Source organism: Gossypium hirsutum, chromosome A05 (assembly GCF_007990345.1).
Source record: "Gossypium hirsutum isolate 1008001.06 chromosome A05, Gossypium_hirsutum_v2.1, whole genome shotgun sequence".
In the NCBI taxonomy this organism is placed as follows: domain Eukaryota; kingdom Viridiplantae; phylum Streptophyta; class Magnoliopsida; order Malvales; family Malvaceae; genus Gossypium; species Gossypium hirsutum.
This window is the reverse complement of record NC_053428.1, coordinates 59,580,186-59,592,296: the sequence shown is the minus strand read 5'-3', so window position 1 is coordinate 59,592,296 and position 12,111 is coordinate 59,580,186.

Genomic DNA, 12,111 nt, shown 5'->3' with positions numbered 1-12,111 from the left:
ATTACATTACTCAAAAATACAACACTCACTTTATTAGTTTCGTGTATCCTATACATGCCAAATTTAAAACTCAAAGCTTCTTTAAAGATACCAAAAAGTTGATGATAAGTGTGATGACTTCGGTAGTAGTTTCGAGCGCACAACGGATCCAAAGTCTAAATAACAACATTTTCAAATGAGATAATACTCAGTAAAACATAAGCAATTTAATAAATAATTAACAACTGAACTTCGTTTAAATCTAATTTGTCTACCTTGTTCATTCATGATTACCATATAACCCCATACTCCTATTTCTTCTTCCAAGATTTTATATCATAATCTTTAGACATATATACATACATAAATATATATTCCCTACACATTTCATCTTCTTAATTACCTATGATAGAAACCAAATTCTTATCTCATGCCATACTAAAATCATATTCCCTAAATAATTTTGCACACACACAGTGTGATGTGATCCGACCCGGGTAGATGAGTCGAATTCACGTAGTTGCCCGATCGTAGTTCGAGAGAGTCGTTCGTGCCTTAGATTTTAGTAATAAAAGTAAAATAATGGATTAGAATAAGCGGAAGGTTTCAAGAAGGGTAAGTTTAGTAGTAGGTTCGGTTATGTGTAGCAAAGATGGTTGATGGATAAATGGGTCGGTTAGGTTACAAGAAGGAAAGTTGAAAGATGGGGGATGGAAAAACGAACTCAATTCAGGAATGATTCAACACTAAGAAGTGTCACCTCGGTTCCTATATTGTTAAGGTGAAGTATGGATAGATGGATAGGTGAACGCCACACCAAGATTGGTGATAAGTTCAAACAAGACGATTGACGCCACTAGCACAAGCTAGATAAGTCTTTCGAAACTTGTACGAGATTGAGAGGAAGCAACCTCACAAGAACAAATTTTCTTTAACAATTTTGGCAAAAGTCCTTTACAAATGACAGAAAACAAATATTTATAGGCACATAGATGACCATTCAAATTCGGCATCTAGGTGTTCACACAATAATAAAAACGTTCACACTAATGTATTAAAATAGTTCATAAATTCGGCAGATTCATGCACTAGCTGAATGGACACTTTCTTCCCCCTTGGTTTGTGCATGAATGCTTAGTCATAAAGAAAGGCTTCAAGTGACTTGTATGTGCAACAAAAGGTTGCATTCATCTCCTTGGGACGTTCATGCACTTGTATGGAACATGTATCTTCATAATTAAACACTTTATTGGCATGTAAGTTCATAAATGGCAGCATGAACCTAGTAAATTCGTTCTCCCCTTTGTGCATGCACTTAATTCAATCAATGTGTTGAATTATTGAGTTAATTCCTTCCCTTGGACGTTCTTGAACCCATCCATGCATTTGTTGTAGCCTATAGGTCAATTCAAAGTGTGAACATGTTCAAGGAGCTCCATGGTCAACATAGAATTAGTTAGCAGCTACTTCTTGGCCGAATAAGTGCCTTGGAAAGTTAAGAGACAGCCACCATACATGCACTTAAGCCATTCATGCATTTTATCATCCCATGCATTTGATCCATTCATGGACTAGCCTTTAATGTCCATACATGCATTCGACACATGCATGGATTTGTAGAAACATTGCATCTAGCCGTACATGCACCAGCATTTAATACTTCTTCATTCATGAGTGTGGAATGCCCAAAAGAGATGTTTCTTCATCCATACATTGTACCGTCCAAAGGAATGTACCTACATGAAATAAACAAGTCATTAAGACATCTCATGAACACTCATAAATTCGGCATGATGTGAACACATTAATGTCATGCATTAATTCGACTATGTGAACATAATCAATTTATATAATGACAATGACATATTAATAACAATATTAATATAAGACAAGTTTAATGCTTAAATGAATATGTGCAAATTTTTATTTAATGTATTAAAGACAAAACCGAGTTTAAACTAAAATGACCTAAGCTTTAGCTCGTGAGCTAAAGTTGAGTTGAGGCTAAACTCCTAAGCTGAAGTTGAGCTAAGGTTTAGCTCGTGAGCTGAATATGAGCTAGGAGTGAGCTCGGTTTAGCTCAGGCAAGTTGGATCAAGCTTGAATAAGCTGGATTTGAGCTGGACGGAGCTCGTGGAGCTGGAAGCGAGCTGGGATCAGGTTGCCAACATGTCAATGCTCGGTTTGACAGACTTGTTCGATGAAGTTTGCGGGGCGTGCTCGTATCACAGTGCCTTACACCCGATCTCGTACACATAGTGCTCGGTTAATAATTTCGCACACATAGTGCCTTACACTCGATCTTGCACACATAGTGCTCGGTTACTAATCTCGCACACATAGTGCATATATTCATTCATACACCATACTATCTTTTTCACATCCACATATGATGCTGCCCCATTCGCACACATAGTACCCCTTTTTATTTGTGCATATACATACTCAAAGTACATTTATTCAATGCCATCAGCTCAATAATACATTATCAATTCAACCTTTATTCACATATAAAAATTTACATTTCGTAAGCTATATGTACTCTAGGCATACATAATAATCTAAGTTATAATTGCCTAGGACTTACCTTATTGTCGAACGAACAGCTCCGATCAGCTACTCAACGACCTTCGTTTTCTCCTTATCCGAACTTGGCCCTCTTTGATTTTGAGCTTAATTTAAACAATTAAACTATTTAAATTTTCTTATCAATTCATCATAACTCAAATTCTATTTATTTTAAATACATATATCATACGACACTTTCATCATTGATGAATTATACACATAACATAAATGATTGCACCTAGTTCTTAAATTCAACTAGTTTGTCATAACATTTTCATATTAACAATGTAACATTCATCTAATTTTAGTAAAGAAAAATTTACTTTCTCTTACCACTATCACATAAATGACAACTTAATTCTTTTCATGTCAATTACATTTACTAAACAATGTTTTAATATCAAGTGCATTTGGCAATGACACAAACCGACCTACCCCACATTTCATTATCCATACCTTAACCGAATACTTCCTAGAATATTTCCATTCTCTCAATTAAATCTAAAACTTTAAAATTTACCTAATTGAGTTTGTCCATGTTAATCTTATTATTTAACTAAAACAATAATTAATTTCATCTCAAGTCCTCCATGACCGAATATAAATGTATATATAATTCAATAACAATCAATTATCAACCTCCCAATTCAAGTCCACATTCGGCATACATATAAACACTTACTAACAATTAAGTTAAAATAAAAGCTAAACATAACTTCACCTTACTCTACAATAGTCGAATAAGATTTTTGTCTATTTTAATCGTTTATAGAATTTTTGTACTTAGTTCATACTCATCTATAGCCATTTCTAATCACATACTACAAAACACCATCAATTTAACCTATAAGAACATAAACGAATGTTTCATATACCAAAAACTAAAAAATTAACTCATGGGTCACGTTATAAGCATCAAAACAAACTCAACTTCACAAAAATTCCAAAAGAATTACATGATATCATACCTTAATCTATACATTCACCATAGTCGAATGTCTTAGCCCCCTTTTTCTTTTCTTTTCTTTTCTTTATGGTTTCGAAAAAATGAAAGAAAGGATGATGGAACTTTGTTTTTATCACCACTTACTATTATAAATTTATTATTTCCGAATATAAAAGTCATTTTGTAATAGAATGCTTATTTCTATATTAACTATATATATAATTTCCACCACTTAAAATAAATAAAATAAAATAAAAAACAATAGAACACATGATTACATGCATGTTGACCGGCCATTTACATTTAAAGTTGGTCTATTTGACATGCAAGTTCCCCATAATATTGAGACATAAAATGTTTGGTCACTACACATTTGCCTATCCCATTTTCAAGGTTTCTTAAACACATCATTTTTAACTAATTCCACATCCAAATAAAAAAATCAAAACACGATATTTTCACATATAATATTTCACAAATAATAAACATAGAGTATAACATGCAATTATTTCGTCCCAAAAACACTTTCTGACTATGGTTAAAATAAGGTTGTCACAATTCTCCCTCCCTTTAGGGATTTTCGTCCCCGAAAATCTTACCAGCGAAAAGGTTAGGGTAGCGTTCTTTCATTAAACTTTCAATCTCCCAAGTCGCTTCCTCAGCTCCGTGTTTGAGCCACAGCACTTTAACTAATGAAATTTTTTTATTCCGTAGTTCTTTCTCCTCGTGAGCCAAAATACGAACCGGTTCTTCCTCATAACTCAAATCAGGCTGAATTTCAATTTCTGTCGGATTGATCACATGTGAGGGATCAGATCTATAACGACGGAGTATCGAAACATGAAAAACATCGTGAATCTTTTTAAGTTCAGGTGGCAAAATCAATCTATAAGCAACCGGCCCAATCCGTTCTGAAATTTCATACGATCCAATAAATCTCGGGCTCAATTTGCCTTTACGGCCAAATCTGAGTACCTTTTTCCATGGTGAAACTTTAATAAACACTTTGTCCCCAATCTGAAATTCTATGTCCTTTCGTTACAAATCTGCATAAGATTTCTGACGATCTGATGCTACCTTTCAACTATCACTAACCACTTTCACCTTTTCTTCAGCTTCTCTGATCAAATCAACCCCGTATATCTTATTTTCACTGAGTTCGGTCCAATACAATGGTGTGCGGAATTTGTGATCGTATAAAGCCTCGTATGGTGCCATCTTGATACTTGATTGGAAGCTATTATTGTATGCGAATTCAATCAAAGGTAAATATCGTTCCCACGAACCACTGAACTTGAGAATGCAACATCTCAACATATCTTCGAGTATCTGAATAACTCGTTCAGATTGACCATCTGTCTGAGGATGGAAAGCAGTGCTAAAATGTAGCTTAGTACCCAACGCTTCATGCAATTTTCTCCAAAATCGGGATGTAAATCTGGGGTCTCTATCAGTAACAATAGAAGTAGGTACTCCATGTAGTCGAACAATTTGAGAAACATATAATTCTGCCAATTTATCGAGTGAAAAAACTGTACGAACAGAGATAAAATGAGCGGACTTCGTCAATCTATCAACAATAATCCAGATTGAGTCTTTCTTGCTCTATGTCAACGGTAAACCAGATACAAAATCCATCGTTACTCGATCCCATTTCCACTCAGGTATCATGATCGACTGTAATAATCCTGAAGGCACCTGATGCTCCGCTTTCACTTGTTGACATATCAAACATTTAGAAACAAAGTCGGAAATGTCTTTTTTCATACCATGCCACCAACATTGTCTTTTTAGATCGTTGTACATTTTTGTGCTACTAGGATGGACCGACATTCGGCTACAATGAGCCTCACTCAAAATCATCGAAGTAAGTTCTGAGTTTCTCGAAACACAAAATCGACCTCTGAATTTTAAACAATCATTGTCATCAATTTGAAACTCTGAACCCATATTAGAATCACATTGAGCTCGTTTAGCAACCAATTCTTCATCGATTTTTTGTGCTTCACAAATTTGTCGTACTAACACTGGTTCTGCTTTTAATTTCGCTACCAGCACATCATTAGCGGAAATAGACAGATGTACATTCATTGCTCGAAGAGTAAATAGAGATTTTTGACTTAGGGCATCAGCTACAACATTTTCCTTGCCTGGATGATAATCGATGACAATTTCGTAATCCTTTAATAATTCAAGCCACCGTCGTTGACTCAAATTCAAGTCTCTCTGAGTCATTAAATATTTTAGGCTTTTGTGATCAGTATAAACATGGCATTTCTCTCCAAACAGATAATGACGCCAAAATTTAAGAGCAAACACAATTGCAGCTAGTTTGATATCATAAGTTGGATAATTTTTTTCGTGAGGCTTTAGTTGTCTCGAAGCATATGCAACAACTCTACGTTCTTGCATCAGCACACAACCCAAACCGTTCAAAGAAGCATCACTGTATACTACGAACTCTTTACCAGACTCTGGCTAAACTAACACAGGAGCCTTCGTCAAAAGGGTTTTCAGCTGGTCGAAACTTGTCTGACACTTTTCTGACCACTCAAACTTGATATCTTTTCGGAGTAGTTTCGTCAATGGTGTTGCGATCATCGAGAAACCCTTAACGAATAGTCGGTAGTACCCCGCGAGTCCCAAAAATCTCTGAACTTCTGAAACATTCCTCGGAGGTTTCCAATCAAGAATGGCTAAAATTTTGTTCGGATCAACTCTAATACCCGAAGCGGATACAACATGCCCTAGAAAGCTGACTTCCTTTAACCAGAATTCACATTTACTGAATTTTGCATACAACTGATTATCTCGCAAAATCTGAAGTACTAACCTCAAGTGTTGGGCGTGCTCGGACTCATTGTGAGAGTAAATCAGAATATCATCTATGAACACCACTACAAATCGATTTAAATACTGTCTGAATATCCGATTCATCAAATCCATGAAAATCGCCGGGGCATTAGTGAGCCCAAATGGCATCACTAAAAACTCATAGTGTTCGTATCTTGTTTTGAAAGCAGTCTTAGGAATGTCATAATCTCTAACTCGTAACTGATAATAGCCAGACCGCAAATCAATCTTCGAAAACACCGAAGCTCCTTTCAACTGGTCAAATAAGTCATCTATCCGTGGCAACGGATATTTATTCTTTATCGTCATTTTGTTGAGCTGACGATAATCAATACACATTCACATAGTTCCGTCTTTCTTTTTCACGAACAGTACTGGAGCACCCCAGGGTGAAAAGCTGGGTTGTGAAAAACCTCTGTCAGTCAACTCTTGCAATTGAGCTTTCAATTCTTTTAACTCAGTCGGTGCCATACGATACGAGGCAATCGAAATCGGTGTCGTACTCAGAACCAATTCTATGCCGAACTCTACTTCTCTAACAGGTGGCAATCCCAGTAATTCTTCAGGAAACACTTCTAGATACTCACAAACTACCGGCACAATCTCGAGCTTTTGTTCCGATACCTTGCTATCTAGTACATAAGCAAGATAAGCTTCATAACCCTTTCTTACATATTTCTGAGCTAACATAGAAGATATCACTGCTGGTAACCCCTTCAGATCACTAGACTCAATTCGAATCATTTCACCACTCGAACATCGTAAGTCTATAGTCTTTCGCTTGCAATTTACCACAGCATCATGCTTGGTTAACCAGTCCATTCCGAGAATAATATCGAATTCGTCGAAGGGTAGTAGCATCAGATCTACCGGAAAATAGAAATCTTTAATTATCAATGAACATCTCTTACATACTTTATCAACTAACACATACCGACCCAAAAGGTTTGATACTCGTATCACAAATTCAGTAGACTCAATAGGTAGAGTCTTACTGGACGCTAATGTTTCACATACGTAAGAATGAGTCGAACCAGGATCAATTAAAGCAAGTACACTAGTACTATAGAGAGTGAATGTACTAGTGATAACATCAGGGGAAGATGCCTCCTCTCATGCACGAATGGCATAAGCTCTGGCAGGAGCACGAGTCTCTGATTGAACAGCCGTATCGAAAGTCCCTCTCTGACTACCACCCCTGCCTCCTGTATTTCTCGGTCGTCTACCTCTAATTGTTATACCACTCTATCTCGCACCTTGCACCTTATTTTTCTCATCAGGTTCCGTGCAATCTCGAACGAAAAGATCTCGCGAATCGCATCTATAGTAGGCTCTGTTAATAGACTTACCCCAACATTCACCTGCATGTCGTCTTCCACCCTATGGACATTCAGATTTTTCTTGCTGATTGTTGCCCACACTAGCAACCGAAGTAGCTCAAGAGTCCATTGATGATCGTTCCTTAATAGAAATTCCTGCTGTCGTCCTCGATCTGTTAGTATCATCTCTGAACTTCTTTGCAGCCGAAAAAGAATTTTTACTCGCCGATCTTTTAGGAAAGTCCCTAGCTTCATATTCAGCTTTCTTTTTCTCCTTTCTAAGCTCTTTAGCCTTGCAAGCTCGTTCATCCAGTGTTACGAATTCCTTTATTTCTAGAATACCCACCAGCAGCTGTAAATCTTCATTAACCCCTCTTTAAATCTTTTACACATGGCAATTTCATCAGCTACACACTCCCGGGCATAACGACTGAGTCTTACAAACTCACGTTCATATTCGGATACCGTCAAACGGCCTTGTTTAAGCTCAAAAAATTCTTTGCATTTTTGATCGATGAATCGTTGACTAATATACTTCTTACGAAACTCCATCTGAAAGAAGTCCCAAGTAACTCGTTCCTTTGGAACAATCAAAATCAGGGTTCTCCACCAATAGTAGGCTGAATCTCGTAATAAGGATATTGCACACTTTAGACACTTATCAGGTGTGCAAGATAGCTCATTGAAAACGCGGATAGTATTATCAAGCCAAAACTCAGCCCTTTCAGCGTCATCAGTAGCTGTGGCTCGAAATTCCTCGGCCCCGCACTTCCTTATCAAATCAACAGGAGGTTTACTCAGCCTCAATGGATCAGTAGCTGCTGGTATTATAGGTACCGGAGGAGGGTTATATAAATTCGGAAATGGTTGAGTAGCCAGGTTTGTTCGAGCATATTGTGCAACCCACTCATTCATCATGGCAAAGAAGGCTTGTTTAGCCCCATCATCTTGATTACTCGCAGATGGTTGAGGTTCAACAGGCGCTCTCCCTTGCGCGGGAGCAGGCGCTACACTTTCAACATCATCCGCTAATGCTCTCTCCGGAGGGGATTCCATTTACTAATCAAAACCACAATTTCAACCATCAGAAGTCATCATGCTATCATATACTAGCATTTTGGCATGTATAGTTAGACTCACACGTGCTACAGTAATCCTAGAATCAACTAAACTGTAGCTCTGATACCAATCAAATGTAACACCCCTAACCCATATCCGTCGTCGAAATGGGGTTACGAGGCATTTCCTAACATATCACAACTCAAAATAATATTTCTTACATTTCATACTTTGTAACTCAATCCCATAACAAAACTTATCTTTTAAAACTTAGACATAATCAAACATGTATTAGCAATTAAAAAAATTAAAAAACTTGTGCATGTGATAAAATATACCATTTCATGATTAGATAAATTACATATTATGCATATTACTCTAACTAAAACAACCACACGGCAAAATAGATATATATATATTTATAGACACCTGAACATGCATTAAACGAGACCAAAAATATACATCTTTTCTCATATCAAGTTATACATATCTAACCACATCAATTTAAACCATTTCTCAAGCATCAATACGTAAACATTTCATGACTATTATAATTATACCTAAAATTTCTTTGTATCTCGTCAATAAGTCATATGAAACCGAATCTAAATATACAAAAATTTAAACACAATGTTTATATACAAAAAGTAGATACTATTCATTCATATTACGCGTGCTAGTTATCAAAATATTTAACATTTTAAAGTCACAAAAATAGATTGTGTGCCATTTTTGTATGGCTCATCAAAAAGATAATTACATTACTCAAAAATACAAAACTCACTTTATTAGTTTCGTGTATCCTATACATGCCAAATTTAAAACTTAAAGCTTCTTTGAAGATACCAAAAAGTTGACGATAAGTGTGATGACTTCGGTAGTAGTTCCGAGCGCACAACGGATCGAAAGTCTAAATAAAGATAAACAACAATTTCAAATGAGATAATACTCAGTAAAACATAAGCAATTTAATAAATAATTAACAACTGAACTTCGTTTAAATCTAATTTGTCGACCTTATTCATTCATGATTACCGTATAACCCCATACTCCTATTTCTTCTTCCAAGATTTTATATCATAATCTTTAGACATATATACATACATAAATATATATTCCCTACACATTTCATCTTCTTAATTACCTTTGATAGAAACCAAATTTTTATCTCACGCCATACTAAAATCATATTCCTTAAATAATTTTGCACACACACAGTGCCTTACACCCGATCTCGCACACATAGTTCTCGGTTAATAATTTCGCACACATAGTGCCTTACACCCGATCTCGCACACATATTGCTCGGTTACTAATCTCGCACACATAGTTCATATATTCATTCATACACCATACTATCTTTTTCACATCCACATATAATGCTGCCCCATTCGCACACATAGTACCCCTTTTTATTTGTGCATATACATACTCAAAGTACATTTATTCAATGCCATCAGCTCAATAATACATTATCAATTCAACCTTTCTTCACATATAAAAATTTACATTTCATAAGCTATATATACTCTAGGCGTACATAATAATCTAAGTTATAATTGCCTAGGACTTACCTTATTGTCGAACGAACAGCTCCGATCGGCTACTCAACGACCTTCGCTTTCTCCTTATCCGTACTTGGTCCTCTTTGATTTTGAGCTTAATTTAAACAATTAAACTATTTAAATTTTCTTATCAATTCATCATAACTCAAATTCTATTTATTTTAAATACATATATCATACGGCACTTTCATCATTGATGAATTATACACATAACATAAATGATTGCACCTAGTTCTTAAATTCAACTAGTTTGTCATAACATTTTCATATTAACAATGTAACATTCATCTAATTTTAGTAAAGCAAAATTTACTTTCTCTTACCACTATCACATCCATGACAACTAAATTCCTTTCATGTCAATTACATTTACTAAACAATGTTTTTAATATCAAGTTCATTTGGCAATGACACAAACCGACCTACCCCACATTTCATTTTCCATACCTTAACCGAATACTTCCTAGAATATTTCCATTCTCTCAATTAAATCTAAAACTTTAAAATTTACCTAATTGAGTTTGTCCATGTTAATCTTATTATTTAACTAAAACAATAATTAATTTCATCTCAAGTCCTCCATGACCGAATATAAATGTATATATAATTCAATAACAATCAATTATCAACCTCCCAATTCAAGTCCAAATTCGGCATACATATAAACACTTACTAACAATTAAGTTAAAATAAAAGCTAAACATAACTTCACCTTACTCTACAATAGCCGAATAAGATTTTTGTCTATTTTAATCGTTTATAGAATTTTTGTACTTAGTTTATACTCATCTATAGCCATTTCTAATCACATACTACAAAACACCATCAATTTAACCTATAAGAACATAACCGAATGTTTCATATACCAAAAACTAAAAAATTAACTCATGGGTCACGTTATAAGCATCAAAACAAACTCAACTTCACAAAAATTCCAAAAGAATTACATGATATCTTACCTTAATCTATACATTCATCATAGTCGAATGTCTTAGCCCTCTTTTTCTTTTCTTTTCTTTTCTTTATGGTTTCGAAAAAATGAAAGAAAGGATGATGGAACTTTGTTTTTATCACCACTTACTATTATAAATTTATTATTTCCCAATATAAAAGTAATTTTATAATAGAATGCTTATTTCTATATTAACTATATATATAATTCCCACCACTTAAAATAAATAAAATAAAAAAACAATAGAACACATGATTACATGCATGTTGACCGGCCGTTTACATTTAAAGTTGGTCTATTTGACATGCAAGTCCCCCATAATATTAAGACATAAAATGTTTGGTCACTACACATTTGCCTATCCCATTTTCAAGGTTTCTTAAACACATCCTTTTTAACTAATTCCACATCCAAATAAAAAAATCAAAATACGATATTTTCACATATGATATTTCACAAATAATAAACATAGAATATAGTATGCAATTATTTTCGCGACTCATTTTCGTGGTCCCGAAACCACTTTCTGACTAGGGTTAAAATAGGGTTGTCACAATCCCTCACTCATTCATCATTCTCTCCTCTCTCAACTCTTTTAGCTTTCTTTTTCCCTCATGCCTATCATCATATTTGCATAAGGATTTTTAGCAAATTAGATCTTAAAGAGCAATTGGTCGGCCACCTCGCAGAGCCATTAGTAAAGGAGCAAAGCGAAGGAACGAATGAGCCCTCGTTTGTCAGAGTCTTGGGTGACAGCCACTTTGATTTGGGTTTAATCTTTCTTTTCTTTAATTTAATTGAAGAATGTTTGCTATGTGTTCACTGTTCTTGTTTACAACAATGATAGCTTAATTTTGTTTAAGTTAGGAA